Source organism: Equus przewalskii, chromosome 16, assembly GCF_037783145.1.
Source record: "Equus przewalskii isolate Varuska chromosome 16, EquPr2, whole genome shotgun sequence".
NCBI lineage: Eukaryota > Metazoa > Chordata > Mammalia > Perissodactyla > Equidae > Equus > Equus przewalskii.
Window position 1 is genome coordinate 11,912,837 of NC_091846.1, and position 12,526 is coordinate 11,925,362.

The window sequence follows — 12,526 nt, forward strand, 5'->3', positions numbered from 1 at the left end:
CATTTGGAAGACATTGCAGGGCAAACCAGGCATTGTTGAGACTGACAGCATGTGCCTATATGGCAGAACTGTCTGCTGGTGGGCAGAAAGAACACAGCTCTAGAGAGCAGGCATGTAGATGACACCCCCTGGTGTTGGTGAGGGAGGAGCAGCAGGCACACACTTAAACTGCTTTGGGGGCTGTGAGCAAGAACATTTCTTCAGGGCACTCAGGCAGTATAGCATCAGGTGGCTATATATCATTACTTTAATTGGCTGTTTAGGGTTTCATTGTACGGATATGCTATAATTTATTTAATCAACATTTAAGTTGTTTCCAATTTTTCACTATTATAAACAGTGCTTAATGAATATCTTTATATGTATTTCTCCGTGAATTTGACCCATTATGTTGTTGGAATAAATTCCCATGGATAGAATTACTGGGTCAGACTTTAAAATGTGGATATATAGTGTTAGATGACCACCTAAAAATTTGCATACCAAGATTATAAATCAATTACCTATATTTCCTTTCAGTATTTTAACTAAAATGTATATTTTTGCATTTAGATATTTGCTCCCTCTGAAATTAATTTTTGTGGTAGAAATGTATCGTTTCTATTTCTCCAAGTGATTAAGTCAATTTTCCCAACTCATTTTGTTGAATGGTCCACCTTTATCACGTATCAAATTCTCATTCATGTATAATCTGTTTCTGGGTTCTGTACTATTGAGCTTTCTGTTAATTCCTGTATAAGGCTTTACTTTTTATACTTGTAGAGTAGCTTTTAATGTCTAGTAGGACAATACTCCCTGGTTATTTTACCTGGTTATTCATTCATGCTTATTCTTTCAGAAGAACTTTGAAATCAATTTTTTTTTTCTCTATCAAAGGAAGAAACCCTAAAATTTTTTGACTGGGAATAGCATTGAATTCACAGTTCGATTTCAGGAGAATTGTTATTTTTACAACATGGAGGACATGTTCAAAAGTAGAATTTATTTTTCCACTTTATTCAAATATCCTGTGTCCCTTGGTTGAATTTTAAACTTTATTCCTAGAAATTTTATATCTTTTTGATTGCCTTTATTAAAGGGCTATCCCCTCAGGTTACAGCTGTCTAGCTTGTTCCACTGAAGTGGGTTAATCCACCTCTCTCCCAGTTGTGCCACCATCTGGAAGCTCCAGCTCCCCTCGTGCGTTGACACTTGCTGGGAGCGGCGGAGTAGAGGCTGGGTCCGGCCCTCTCCCTTCTCCACCTTCCCCTTCAGTCTCCTCCCTCTTGGCCCCAGTGTGTGGGGTGGGCTCAACTGTCCTAGTAAATAAAAGAAAATCAACCAACCTTGCAAAACTGCCTTGAAGCAACCAGCACTGGAATTATGAACTAATTTCTAAGTCCTCTGTACCCTGTACCTGGGGTTAACTTCCACAGGTTGTGGCTGAGGGCTCAGGAGCTGGGCTGGGGCCTGGTAGCAGTGCTGACCTCTCATCCTGGCCGTGGCCCTGCGGCCGGAGCCTGGGAGGTCAGTCTGGTATGTTCTGCGGGGAGCGTGCAGGCCCCTCTCTGGGAAAACTCTTCAGCCCAGGGTATACAAAGAGAAAGCTCCTGAGAGGAGAGAGGCAGCCCCAGCTTTTCAGAGGAGCTAGGAAGTCTCTCTGGGGCTCTGGCCCACAGAAAGAACAATCTCAGGAAAACGGGGGGATCTCAATGTTTTTTAGTTCTGGTTTCTATCTCAGTCGTTAAAAATCAAGCTTTAAAAATAAGACCCACCCATTATGTTTTAATAATCATCACTGGGGCTTAAAGTGATTAATATGGAAGGTTTTTAAAAAATATTAAACATTAATGATTTTGTTCTGCTCTTGAGAACTGGAGGCAGACAGTTGGAAATGGGCCCACAGCATGCTTGGTCCGCTGGGTCCGGGCTAATTACAAAGGTGACCCTTGAGAGATGGCACCTGTGATCAGAGGACACCCCCGTCCATGGCATGATCCTGGGTGCACCCTCACCGGGGCAGCATGGGACTTCCAAAAGCCTGTTGCATTTTTGTTTTCCCTAATAACTGCTGGATCTGTTAGAGAGGAACTTATTGTCACTTGTTCTTTCCTTTGATGCCACGTGACTACTCTGAGGCTCAGAAAGCCAAATCCCTTATCTTAATAATAATAGCTATTATCTGACACTGAGCTAACACATTATATGCATTATTCTATTTAAAGTTTATAAGGACCCTGAGGGATACATAATATCATTCCTCTTTTAAATATGAGGATATCAAGGCTTACAAGTGTTAAATAATTTTCCAAGAATACTCAGCTCGTAAGTGGTAGAAGTAAGATTTGGAATCAATTCTTATCTGATCCCAAATAAGGTGTTCTTTCCATCACCCCGTCTCACCTAACTAAATAACAATGAAATAACTGGGGCTGCTCGCTTGAGACAGGACTACCTCCTACACCCTAAACCAGCTCCTGTTCTTTTTTGAGTGAGTGGTGTGTCAGCATGATTTCAGAGCATGAGCAACTGGGAGCAGTGACATAAATATAATGGAAAACACTTACACTGGGCTTTACTATGTGCCAGACACTGTTCTAAGTGCTTTGTAAGTATCAAATCACTGAATCCTCACTACAACCCCATCATGTAGGTTCCATTATTTTCCCTCCATACTACAGTTGAGTTACAGAGATGTTAAGCAACTTGTCTAATATCAGATAACCAGCAAGTGGCCGAGCCGGGACCCAGGCAGGCTGGCTCCAGAGTCCTGTGCTCTTCATCGCTCCTGTAGCCTCTCTAACTAAGACGCGAGGACTGGAGAAGGGGCTTTCAGGGCAGTTCCATTTGAGCACGTTATGTCTGAAGTAGACTGCTAGGTATCCCAGTGGAGCCATCAAGAATGCATTTGCATATCAATTTATCATCATCAGCATATAGGCAGTGTGTGACGCCTGAGATAAGATGAAATCACCTCTAGAAAATGGATAAGTGGAGAAGAGGAGAGGCCTACGACCCTTTCCACATCCTGAAGGTCGACGGAAGAGGGAGGGTTGGCAAAGGACCCAAGTGACTCCTCCTTTTCTCTCCCACCCTACATCCCAACCTCAGCAGGACCTGTGGATTCCCACCACTTCTTTCCACTGTCCTAGAGAAAGCCATCAACGGGGCTCACTCCTACCATCTAGAGTCTCCTCCCACAGACTGCTCTGGTCACCCCACTCTCCTCCCTAAGCTCCTGCCACACCAGCCTTCTTGTTCTAAACCTGCGGGCATGCTCCTCTCAAGACCTTTGCACTAGCTGTTCCCTTTGCCTGCAACACTCTTTCCAAGATACTAGGGCTCCACCAGTGCTTTGTTCAACCCCTTACTCAAAAGCCACCTCCTTGTAGGGGTCTTTCCTCACCTCTCCATCCAAAAGAGCACCCCCAATGCTCTCTTTCTCCATAACCTGCTTTTGCTTTCTTCATGGCCCTTATTACTATCTAGATTGTATTACATGGTCATTGGCCATCTCTTCTCTGTAATGGCAAACTCCACGAGAGTGGGGTCTCTATGTTTATTTGCTACTGCATTCCTGACGTCGAGAAGAGTGTTTGGCTCTGTGGGAGACATGGGACAAATATTTGTGAATGAATGAGTGATTGATTGAAAAGAAACTGAGAAGTAGTGACTGGGGGTAGGAGGAAAACAAGGAGTGTGGTGTCACAGAAGCCGAGAGAAGAAAGTGTTTTAAGACAGACATCCATCCATATCTAATGCTGGTGACGGTCAAGGGGATGCGGATGGAGTACTGACTCTGGATTTAGATGCTGATGTTCTTCCCATTTCACTTTGTTATTATTGGTGTGATAGAGACTTACTTGCAAGAATGTCGTTGCAGCATTGCAGGTAACAGCGAAACATCAAAGCAAATGAGGGTAAACAGGCATCATTAGCTTAATGGTTGAATACGCTATTACTCCCACACTTTAGAATATCATGCAGTTATCCAAAAGAGGGAGAGCTATAGCATTTTCTGGAAAGATGTCCAGATATATTAAATGAAGAAAGTAAGTTGGAGTCCAATTTATACTGATTCCTTTTTTTGTGTGTCAGAAATGATATATATCTAGTAAGGAAAAACTAGGATGAATAAACAATAAATCATTTCAGAAATTGTTTCTGTGGGGTTAGATGTCTGGGGAGATTTTCACTTCTCATTTCTCAGTTGTTTTTTAAGTGCTGGGATTATGGGAGTTTTTTTTTTTTTTCTCTTTGCAGTTTGCTAATATTTTCCAAGTAATTTAAAAAGTAAAATAAATAAATAGGATGATTCTATACATATTTAAATAAATAGATGAAAAAAATTGAGAGTGTGGGTTGGAGACTGAACCAGACGTGAGCCAGAGATCCAGAAGGAAAGCTCCAGATCTGAGTGGAATGCTCTCTGCTTGTTTGCCCCTGGTCTGAATATATGAGAGGCCCCACACGATTGGCTATTGGATGGCCACTGTCACGAAAGCATGCTGGTCTGGAGCTGGTTACTCTGTCTCTCCTGCAGGGAAAAACTTCTGGTATGTGCCAGAGACTGAGTCAGTCCTGTGGTCTGGAGAGCTCCTCTAGGTTAGGCCAAAACTTAGCCACTGGCACCATCACTTATTTTACTTAATTTTTTTTCTACCCAAGACACTTGAGTCTGTGAAGTGCACTCTGATGAGAGTATGGCATGCACACTTAGTTCTTTCCTCTCTTAGACTCATCATTGGTCCAGCCTCCTTTGACAGCTGTGAGCAGGGACATACTTGGCTTGACTCCTAGAGATTTCAAAGCAGTGTAAAATTCGCTCTTATTGAATAGGTAAGTAAGAGTCAATGTTGTCTTCTAAAACAGGTTTTCTTATAAAATGGAAACTGGTATTTTATCCCATGGATTGTATTTTTTTAAAATTAAATTCCTCAGTAATGAGACTTGATAAAGGAAGTTGATGTTCTTCCATTTTTACTTTGTTAAAGAATCAGCATGGGGGCCAGCTACATGTGTAAGAGAGTCAGGAAAATCTCTCTCTACCTCTTTCCCAGCCAAACTGGAGACAGGAGTCCATATTTGCTGTCCTTTTCTCCTTTCTCGACTTTTCCCAGGTCTCTGTATTATGACTTTCTTCTCATTGCCCGTCTCCATTTGCTCTCACTCCTCTTTCTGTCACCCACATGCCAGGAGACTGTGCTGCGTCCCTACAGCCCAGCCCAGCCCCTCAGGTGGAGTAGCCCGCTCTGCACAACACGCCCCAGGGTCCCCAAGCTCCCACCCGCTCTCTGCCTTTGCTCCAGTCTTTTCCTTTGCTTGGCACGTCTTTCCCTCATCTTTCTACCCAACCAACCCACCTTTCATGGTCAGCTCAAGTGTCCCTTCTTTTGAGAATCTTCACTGGCCGCTCCCTCCCACCCCCAAGAAGAACTGGGTCTTTCCCTGTCTGTACTCCCGTAACTGCAGCAGACTGTAGGCACAGAGCTTACCTGAGAGTCACTGTGGCTTTGTCATCATGTACCTCCTGTCTGTCTCTTCCATCAGACTGTGCATTTTTGCCTTCTTACCATATAACATAGTACTTGGGGCAGACTAGGTGCCTAGCTCATGTTGGCTGAATAAGTGGATGAATGGTTCCCAGCGGAATATGAAAGGCAAACCCCACAATTTTGCTGGGGACTCATTATCCTGCTGACAGGGATATTGAAGAGCCACATGTACATCATCTCCTCATCCAGTTACCACTTTGACCCTCCGTCTTCCAAGTCTGCACAGGGAGTGACCCAAGCATTTTAAATCCAGTTTTCAATTCTGACTCAATCTAGCCCTTAAAATTACTCACTTTCTGTCTTCATTGGCATTTGCTGGTTTATAAAGCAAGGCGACCTTTGAGGGATGATAACAACTGAGAGCTTATAAAAGATTTCAGAGGACCATGAACTGTGTAAATGCTAAGCATTGTTATGAATCAGTAAAGTGGGTGAGGGAATGGAAACTGCTAAGCTTTCCCCCGGATTGCTAACTACTTTATTTGTCAAATTAAAAAAGTACTAAACCACCCCAGTGGGAGAATCTTGATATTCACCCTTCCTCATGAGTAATTTCTTATGAAGAATAACAAATAAGAAGCCGAATTCCGGATGATGGGGGAGTGGGGTGGGGTGGGGCTGTCTCTCTTGCTCTAATTCCCACTTTTGGTGTATATAAGTATGTGTCTGCAAAGAGGAGGATGCATAAATTATTAGTACCTGAAGGCAGTTCCTGTAAAGCGATGAGAATTTATAAATATTGCAGCAACGTTTCCTTCCGAGGGGTGCTGAGTGAATCAAAGGTCACTGTGGATGTTTACCCCCTTATTTCCCCTGCCCGGAGAAGGTGTGTGAACTCCAGCATCATTTCTCAGCATCTTAGCAATACCCTGAGGGTGTAGGAAGTCCTTCACTTTCTCCTCCAGTCAAGCCAGGGTGAGCAGTAAGTGCTCTTGGACCCCTGGCCTTCCCTAGAACGGGAACCTCACAGATCAGAAATAATTAGCTGATTCCTTCCACGGCCAGAGGAGTGAGGCAATGCCCAGTGCCAATTAAACATATGCCAGCAACATTTATTGGCATATAAACACGGAGCTTCCCAGCAGTCAGGTCTGATGTCAATACAAGGACTAAAAAACGACACGCAGTCTGGGGAGTAAGGTTCCTTTTTCAGAACGTGATTGGCTTCAGGCCTAAGAGTGAGCACGATATGTTGACTTTTTGCCTGTGCTTTAATAATAATGTGCTGCATGCTACCTAGTATTATGGGTTTTAATTAAGCCTTTTATCTTTCCTGTCGTGAGAGGGAAAAATGGCAGGATGGAGTGCGACACTCTTGTCCCTGTCGACCTTGGGATGCAGATGGTGGACTCCTCTCCATCACCCTGTTGGGTGTTCAGAGGTCCTCTTTGCCCTTACAAGTGTCCCGAGGGCCCTGTGGGGTGGGGTCTCTGCTGGTGGCAGGGCAGGGTGGACCGTTGCTGGGAGGGAGGAACCGTCCCAGCATGAGAAGACTGGGTGGTCACCAGCCCCGGGTTTGGGGCCTGGGCCGTGTGCAGGGGAGGTGTTCATTCTTTCCTGGAGTAGGGCCAGCCTTAGGTTGGGCCACATGCCTCCTTCCAATGCTGAAAAGAAGACCAAAAATCTGTATTCAGGTATTTACATTTCTAAAAGGCTCAAATGTTCATATATAGCCATGTATATAAAATATGCATATACAGTGTATAACTGTTGACAATATGTGTATATATGTGTGTTGGTATTTTTATATATAGACACACATGTAATATATGTAATATGCATATGTATGTGTGATATATACATTACATATATGTAACATGTATGTGCGCATTCTCATATTCTCAAGATAATAAGATATCTTGAGAAACCCCTTCTCTAACCATACTTTTCCTGGCCAACGTGGGAATCACTCCCTTAGTATCTGCTTTCAAAGACTATCAAAGAGGAGAAAAGCAATTCTTTCTAGGTTCGAGCAGCACACATGAAATTAAAACTGGAATAGGCCACGTGAGATTTTTATTCAATTTATGCTTCATTTTAAAACTTGAAACGTATCTTGGAAAAACACTTGCAGTGTATTGAATTGGGAGGGGCTGAGCTCGGTCCTCGGGGCTGGTATGGTGAGTACTTCTTGGCATGTGTTTACCGACATATGAAGTGGGTTGGGGGCTAGGGGCAGTCAGATCCTAATTAACTCCAAGAGACTCCCCAACCCCCTTATATCCAGTCCAGGGCTAGATGCCTGTGCATTTGTAGATTCCATCTTTACGACTAGACCCCAGAGCACGTTGTTGAGCAGACTGCCCCTCCCCTGACAACATCATATACTTAAAGATACAGCGGCGACAGAGTGAAGCTCAATGAAGCACTGCAGGAAGACGTCCTATCTTCAGAGTGTTTACGGATCTCTGTGATTGGTGGCCCTGCAACACTGCCAATTTATTTACCTTTTATGTTCTACAGGCACCATCCCAGAAGACTGGTCCCCAAACGTAATCTGTCTCCATATTTTAAAGGACAACTCTTTGCTCTGACAAAATTAGGGGGCTCTTAGCTTCTTGGATGTTCCTATCTGTAATTATATAATGATTTCCTTATTGATAAACTTCAAGTCTGAGCTTTTTAGGTTACTATTTTACACGGCAAGTAAGATGCTTGCACATAGCTATTACCTGCGTGAGCACATTCTACTTTGAATAGCCTTGTGAACAAGTATGTTAGGAATTGTGTACAATCGTGGTAGTTTTGGACTCTGTCTTAGAGTCTATGAACAAGAATCAGTTGTGAGCTGAGCTGCAGAGCTCCATGGAAGTCCCTGGTGATTGAATATATTGAATATATTTCTACAGAGCCTGGTTCCAGGTCCTAATGGGTTCGCTGGGCTGGCTTTTGACAGGTCAGGTAACCATTTTTGGTGAGATGAGACAGAGATGTGTTCTCACCTCTCTCCTTTATAGCTTAACGACTTGAAAATACACATACACGTGCATGCACATGCACATGCATACGTAACTCAGGAACGGCAAATAGGTGTCACTTTGTGGAAATGCCAAAGGATTGGCGGAGACCACCTGAGCACTGTATTGAGAATTGCGAAGCAGTAAAAGGAAAACACACAGTAGTTGATTGGAGACATTGCTAAGGGCGTGGGGAGTGGCGGGGTTGAGGGTTCTCCTTGTGGGGGAGGCTAAAGGAGCGTGGAAGAATCAAATGCCACAATGACCTAGGTTTCAGATCTGTTGGGTGCATTTTCTTTGATTCAAGCTTGTTAAAACAACTGTGGCAGGCATTCAGTATGTAGCAATAGCCAGCTCAAAACATCAGAAGATCAACTAGAATTTGTGTAGTGACTGTAAAACAAGGAACTCAGCTTAAGGCAGGAAATGAGAAAGAAAATTGATGAGTTCATTTTAAGCTAGTTATATAGGAAACAATTAACATTAAGTTGCGTTCATATATTATCCCTAAACCTACATTAGCCGTGTGTCATGATTTCCTACTGTTAACTTAAACATGTTTCACAAACCTTAACCTTCATAAACACAGAAAGTATACATTTTAATTGGGTAAAGATATACTTTGTAGCAAAATAATTTTATAAGAGGGCCCTTATCTCTTTTCATTGGATAGCAAGGAAGAAATTTGTGACATGGGAAGGAAAACAGAGAAGAGTCAAATTTATATTCCTTGAGACCTTTGTCCCAGTCTGATTAGTTGGCAAATAGTCTTTTTTTCTAATTGTTTAGTTCACTAGGCCATAAATTCAGCTTCCTTATCAGCACAGAGCAAGGCATTTTATAGCACAGCATCCAGAATAAACAAAAGTGCTTTAAGCCCAAGTGATTTGCTTCATGGTTTCCCTTTAATTAAAGCTGACTTTCTCCTTAAGTAGAGGCTCATGTTTCTGATTCCGTATTTCTCTTTTTAAGAGAAGGGCTTGTATTATTCTATTTGTCCACAGGAAAACAAATAAGATGCTTTCAGGCCGTGACTGTATCATTTAGAAACTTCATTTGGCTGCCAGTCACAGAGACCTGAGTGTAGTGACTTTAGCAAATCAGGTTATTTTCACTGTCATAAGAGAAGGATGGACACTGGCATGTGCACAGATGCTCTGCATCATCAAGGACCCAGGCTTCTTGTGACTTCTTGCTCTTCCATCTTTGCTAAGTGGCTTTCATCCTCAAACTTGACTCATGGTGCAAGATGGAAGGAGCTTCAGCAGCCACTGTGTCTACATTTCAGGGAGGAAGTAGGAGGAAGAGGGTCTGAGTATCTTTTAAGAAACCTTCCCAGAAGTCACACCCAACAACTGACCATATTCCAGAAGACTCTTGGCCTCACCCGGCTCCGTGGTCCTCAACCACTGGATCAACCCTGTGTAGACTCTGCCGGAGCCTGACAGTTCTTGGCCTCCTTCCTGCACGCTGCAGCTCTGGTCTCAATGCTTCTCCCTGGCCACCCAGGCCCCGGGAGCCGCAGAGACCGCCTGACAACCATGCATGCATGATCCTGAAGTGTGGTGGAGTTATGCCTCTGCGGGTGCGGCTTTGGCTAAAGGGAAAAGAGAGCTGTCAGATGAATTCTTCTCCCTTTCTGCCTCCACCCCCAGGATGGACATCCTGAGTTGCACAGTTCATTTGCCTTTGGGGATAGGGCCCCGTGAAATTGAGCAGTCAGTTGTGCCCGATGCCCAGGGATGTCCAGCTTGATAACACACTCATATATTGGCTCTCTCTCCTTCCCTACCTTATTTCCCCTTTCCCCTACCTCTGCTCCCCTGGGATTGCATTCCTTAATAAATCAGTGGCACATACACTTTTGTCTCAGACTCTACTTTCTTGAGAACCCAGTTTAAGATGGCAGAACTTGGTGACATGGCCGTATCCCGTTGCTGGGGAGGTTGAACAATGCAGTCTTTTAGCTGGAAATCTTGACTTGTCAAACAAATCAGATTTCTGTTGCTAAGGAAGGATGGGAGAAGCCTCTGCAACAGTGACCTGCAGGATAAAGGAAACTATAGGTTGTGATGGCAGAGAGTGACAGAGGCAGGGCCACATCTGGGGATTCTGTCTGCAACCAGCTCAGTCTCTTCAGTGATGGGCAAAGCCAGCACTGAGAAATTCCATCAGCTGAATTCAGCTAAACTGGAGACACTGGTGCCTTTGGGACTGCGGCACAGGGACAAAATCAAGGTGAGGCACATTGCACTGGCTGAGATTCTGTTCTCTTGAGCCTAATAGAGCCAGATTGTCTGGATGCAGCCTGTAGCTACAGTCCCCGTGGCATGGTGTCATTCAAGTGAAATACTTCCAGAGAAGAAGATCTCAGGAGATCTCGGCTGCTGCTATTGAAGTGACTCAAGAGGCTACCGAGCTACCTCCAAAGGTCTATAATTTTTTATCCGGACTGTGGGAGGTGGGAGATAGTGGGTGCTGGTGGAAGTGAAGCACGGTGGTGAGGCTGGATGAAAATAGAAGTCAAGGGTTCAGTGACGCAAGATTTAAAAAGATGCTACTCTCACCAGGAAGGGCTGTCAGCACCAAGAAAGCTGCTGGTTAAGACGAAACCAAAATAGCTAAAGTTGGAAGAACAAAATGAGTTCATCCAGAGGGCTTTAAGATGGAAGATGAGAGCAGGCACTGGGAGTTTGGTCTGTGTGGAAGTTTTCCTTGGTCACTGACACAGAGGGCGGCACCTTAGGGAGCTAGCGGGGGTCCCCAAGTAGAGTGGCTTGATTTTTTTGGGTTGAGCCATTTCCCCCTGCTAATTTTGAACATTATTTTTAAAGTAAAAAGTCTATGGGAAACTTCATACCTTAAACATATTACTGATCAGTTAATATCCACACAGGGAATAGTTGATAACTGCTGAAAGTGGTGGGACAATGGATTGCGGGGTGTGGAGAATACGGGGATGGGTGTGGAGAGAGAGCTCCCTGGGGTTTAAAGTGAGAAAAGGATGGAAATCATAGCAGAGGGCTGGCTCAGGTACCCGGGGTTTGAGTCCCTTCCCTAAGCAGCTTGGCAAAACCCCAGGAGCAGTGCAAACTGTGCCAATTATACCACAAACCATTAGTCCAAAACCCCTGTGCAACTCTGCTGGGCTCAATAAAGGAACAAAGCCAGGCCAGACTGTTCAAAGCAATAATTTTATTAGGTGCTTCTCAAAGTGCAGAGATAAAGGACAAAACAAGATAGGATGCTTTTGGCTGCAAGTAACAGAAAGTCCAGGTTCAGTGCTCTTGAATAATATGGATAGTTTCAGGGTCAGATGTTCAGAAGCCCAACAGCATCTTCAGGATCCCAGTATTTTCTTTCCACCCTTCTGCGCTGCTCTACCATCTTCAGTTTGCCAGCTGGTCTCCTCTCCTGGTCCCAAGATGGCTGCCATGGATTCAGACATGGAATGGAGACACAACAACATCCAGTGGAAGAAGTGTTTCTTCTCATGTTTTGATTGTATCAACAAGTAAACCCCTTTCCAGAAGCCCTTTAGCCAACTTCCTCTCATGTCACATTGCCCAGAACTGCCCCTGCCCAAACCATACATAGGAGGAGGAAAGCAGCTACCCGGATTGGCTTAAACCCATCATAATGATGCTCCTTAAGGCTGGGACTAGGGCCCATTTCCTCCACGTGGCCTTGTGGAGGAGTGTGGCTACCTGATGAAACTTACCCTTTGTGAGCCTCAGTTCCTCGTAAAATTCGTAGATTGGTTGTGATGAATAAATAAAATAACAGGGGTGAAGTGTGACCACACAGCAAATGCTCAGTAAGTGGTTGCTATGGTTATGGGAGTTTTACATTCCCCGTCTTCAATCCTAGAATGTGAATCCCTCCTGCCACGGACGGAAGACTACACCGGGGAGAGAATCACAGCTGCATGCCTCTGGCTCTCAGGGAAGACATTCTTTCTGTGTTCAACGCTGAAGCTCTAGTCCTGGTTCCTGTGTCAAAGCTGCTGTCTACCTATCTCCCTGCAAGAGTTCA